The following is a 4,062-nucleotide window of genomic DNA, read 5'->3' as shown; positions in this document are numbered from 1 at the left end:
TTCCATAACGGTTGCACCAGTCTGCATTCCCACCAACAGTGTATGAGGGTTCCTTTTTCTCCACAGCCTCTCCAACATTTGTTACTATTTGTCTTGTTGATAATAGCCATTCTGACTGGGGTGAGGTGATATCTCATTGTGGTTTTTATTTGCATTTCTCTGATGATTAGTGAGGTTGAGCATTTTTTCATATGTCTATTTGCCATTTGTATGTCCTCTTTGGAGAAATGTCTCTGCAGGACCTCTGCCCATTTTTCAATTGGGTTGCTTATTGTTGTTGAGTTGCATGAGTTCCTTGTATATTCTGGATACTAGCCCCTTATTGGAGGCACTGTTTGCAAAAATCTTCTCCCATTCAGTTGGTGGCCTCTTTATTTTGTCAATGGTTTCTTTTGCTGTGCAGAAGCTTTTAAGTTTCATATAGTCCCATTCGTTTATTTTAGCTTTTACTTCCATTGCCTTTGGAGTCAAGTTCATAAAATGCTCTTTGAACCCAAGGTCCATAAGTTTAGTACCTATGTTTTCTTCTATGCAGTTTATTGTGTCAGGTCTTATGCTTAAGTCTTTGATCCATTTTGAATTAACTTTGGTACATGGTGACAAATAGCAGTCCAGTTTCATTCTTTTGCACGTGGCTATCCAATTCTCCCAGCACCATTTATTGAAGAGGCTGTCTTTGCTCCATTGTATGTTTTAGCTTCTTTGTCAAAAATTATCTGTCCATATTTATGTGGTTTTATTTCTGGGTTCTCAATTCTATTCCATTGGTCTATGTGTCTGTTTTTCTGCCAATACCATGCTGTTTTGATTATTGTAGCCCTGTAGTACAAGCCAAAGTCAGGAAGTGTGATACCTCCATTATTGTTCTTTTTCTTAAGATTGCTTTGGCTATTCGGGGTCTTTTGTGGTTCCAAACAAATCTGATGATTTTTGTTCTATTTCTTTAAAATATGCCATTGGGATTTTGATGGGGATTGCATTGAATCTGTATATTGCTTTGGGTAATATGGCCATTTTAACTATGTTGATTCTTCCAATCCATGAGCACGGAATGTCTTTCCATTTCTTTGTGTCTTCTTCAATTTCTTTCAAAAATGTCTTATAGTTTTCAGCATATAGGTCTTTCACATCCTTGGTTAAGTTTATTCCTAGGTATTTTATTCTTTTTGCTGCAATTGCAAAAGGAATTGTTTTTTGTATTTCTTTTCTGAGATTTCATTGTTAGTATATAGGAAGGCAATGGACTTTTGTGCGTTGATTTTGTAGCCGGCAACTTTACTGTATTCGTTGATTGTTTCTAATAGCTTTTTGGTGGAGTCTTTAGGGTTTTCTATATATAGCATCATGTCATCTGCAAAGAGTGATAATTTAACTTCTTCATTCCCAATTTGGATGCCTTTTATTTCTTTCTCTTGCCTGATTGCTCTGGCAAGGACTTTAACACTATGTTGAAAAGCAGAGGTGATAGGGGACATCCCTGTCGTGTTCCTGAATGTAGAACAAAGGGCTTCAGTTTTCTCCATTAATTATGAGATTAGCAGAGGGCTTGTCATATATGGCCTTTATTATGTTAAGGTATTTTCCTTCTATACCCATTTTATTAAGTGTTTTAATCATAAATGGATGTTGTATCTTGTCAAATGCTTTTCTGCATCAATTGATATAATCATATGATTTTTGTCCTTTATTTTGTTTATGTGATGTATCACATTGATGGATTCGTATGTTGAACCATCCTTGTGCCCTGGGGATGAACCCCACTTGGTCGTGATGAATAATCTTTTTAATGCATTGTTGTATTCGATTTGCTAGAATTTTATTTAGGATTTTTGCATCGGTATTCATCAGAGATATTGGTCTGTAGTTTTCTTTTTTGTGCTGTCCTTACCAGGTTTTGGTATCAGGGTAATGTTGGCCTCATAAAATGAGTTAGGGAGTACTGTCTCTTCTTCAATTTTTTGGAAGAGTTTGTGCAAGATTGGTATTAGATCCTCTTTGAAGGTTTGGTAGAATTCACTAGTGAAGCCATCTGGTCCCGGACTTTTGCTTTTGGGAAGGTTTTGGATGACTGATTCAATTTCGTTACTGGTGATTGGTCTGTTTAGATTTTCCAGTTCTTCATGGTTGAGACTTGGAAGGCTATATGTTTCTAAGAACTTATCCATTTCTTCTAGGTTGTTGAATTTGGTGGCATATAGTCCTTCATAGTATTCTTGGATGATCCTTTGTATTTCTGTGGTGTCCGTGATAACTTCCCCTTTTACGTTTCTGATTTTGTTAATCAGTGTCTTCTCTCTTTTATCTTAGTAAGTCTAGCCAAGGGTTTGTCAATTTTGTTAATCTTTTCAAAGAACCAGCTCTTTGTCACATTAATTTTTTCTATTGTCTTTTGTTCTCTATTTCATTTAGTTCTGCTCTAATTTTTGTTATTTCCTTTCTTCTGCTGACCTTGGGTTTTACTTGTTCTTCTTTTCTAGTTCTTTAAGGTGTAACATGAGGTTATTTATTTGGGAGTTTTCTTGTTTCTTGAGATAGGCCTGTAATGAGATAAATTTCCCTCTTAAAACTGCTTTCGCTGCATCCCAAAAATTTTGGTAGGATGTATTTTCATTGTCATTTGTTTCTATGTATCTTTTGATCTCTCCTCTAATTTCTTCTTTGACCCAGTCCTTCTTTAAAAGTATGTTGTTTAATCTCCATGTATTTGTGTTTTTCCGCTTTCTTTTTACAGTTGATATCAATTTCAAAGCCTTGTGATCAGAGAATATGCATGGTATGATTTCAATCTTCTTAAATTTGTTGAGACTGATTTTATGTCCCAATATATGGTCTATCCTTGAGAATGTTCCATGTACACTAGAAAAGAATGTATAGTCTGATGTTTTAGGATGAAGTGCTCTATAAATGTCAATTATGTCCATTTCATCTAATGTGTCGTTTAGGGCTACTATTTCGTTATTTATTTTCTGTTTGGATGATCTATCCATAGCTGTCAATGATGTATTTAAGTCCCCTAGTATAATTGTGTTTTGGTCAATTTCTCCCTTTAGTTCTGTTAGTAGTTGCTTGGTGTATTTCGGTGCTCCCTGATTGGGGGCATAAATATTGATGACTGTTATGTCTTCTTGTTGTACAGTCCCCTTCACCATTATGAAATGTCCATCTTTGTCTCTCGTTATCTTTTTCACCTTGAAGTCTGTTTCATCTGATATCATTATGGCTACACCTGATTTTCTCTGGGTACCATTTGCTTGGAGTGTCAGTTTCCACCCTTTCACTTTGAGACTCTCCTTTCTTTAGGGGCAGGTACCAGGGGACAGACAGTAGGCTGCTGCTTGGCGACACTAGTGGACATGGAACATTCTCCAGGATAGACCATATATTGGGACATAAAACTAGCTTCAGCAAATTTAAGAAGATTGAAATCATATCAAGCATATTCTCTGACCACAAGGCTTTGAAATTGGATATCAACTGCAAAAAGAAAGCAGGAAAAACCACAAACATGTGGAGATTAAAAAACATACTTTTTATATTTACCTGGCAGGGGAGATACCATGATCATGAAGGTGGTTTTCCCAGGGCGAGGCTTATCCATTGCACTCCAGATGTGCTGACCCCTGTGATTTCCCCAGATGTGGGAAACTCAGCTGCATAATTTGTGGTAGTGGGGGACTGCGTTCGTGCTCTCCCTTGTATTAAAAAAAAACACAAAAAAACAAAAAGCATACTTTTAAACAATGACCAGGTCAAAGAAGAAATTAGAGGAGAGATCAAAAGATACAAAGAAACAAATGAGAATGAAAATACATCCTACCAAAATATTTGGTATGTAGCTAGAGCAGTTTTAAGAGGGAAATTTATATCATTACAGGCCTATCTCAAGAAATAAGAAAGATCCCTGATAAGTAACCTCACATTACACTTTAAAGAACTAAAAAAAAGAAGAACAAATGAAACCCAAGGTCAGCAGAAGAAAAGAAAGAAATGCAATAGAGAACAGAAAGACAATAGAAGAATTAATATGACAAAGAGGTGGTTCTTTGAAAAGATTAACAAAAT

At 36.0% G+C, this 4,062-nt stretch overlaps 1 non-coding gene across 1 annotated transcript; it reads left to right on the top strand.

The window, feature by feature from the left end:
• Window positions 1-3,532: 3,532 nt before the first annotated feature.
• Window positions 3,533-3,696, top strand: LOC141572995 (U1 spliceosomal RNA). Its single transcript, XR_012498582.1, has one exon. It is a non-coding gene; the product is annotated as a U1 spliceosomal RNA (small nuclear RNA).
• Window positions 3,697-4,062: the final 366 nt, after the last annotated feature.

The sequence above is a fragment of the Rhinolophus sinicus genome, linkage group LG07 (genome assembly GCF_036562045.2).
Source record: "Rhinolophus sinicus isolate RSC01 linkage group LG07, ASM3656204v1, whole genome shotgun sequence".
NCBI classification, from domain to species: Eukaryota; Metazoa; Chordata; class Mammalia; order Chiroptera; family Rhinolophidae; genus Rhinolophus; species Rhinolophus sinicus.
Note: the sequence above shows the minus strand (reverse complement) of the source record. Positions and strands in the feature narration are given on the sequence as shown.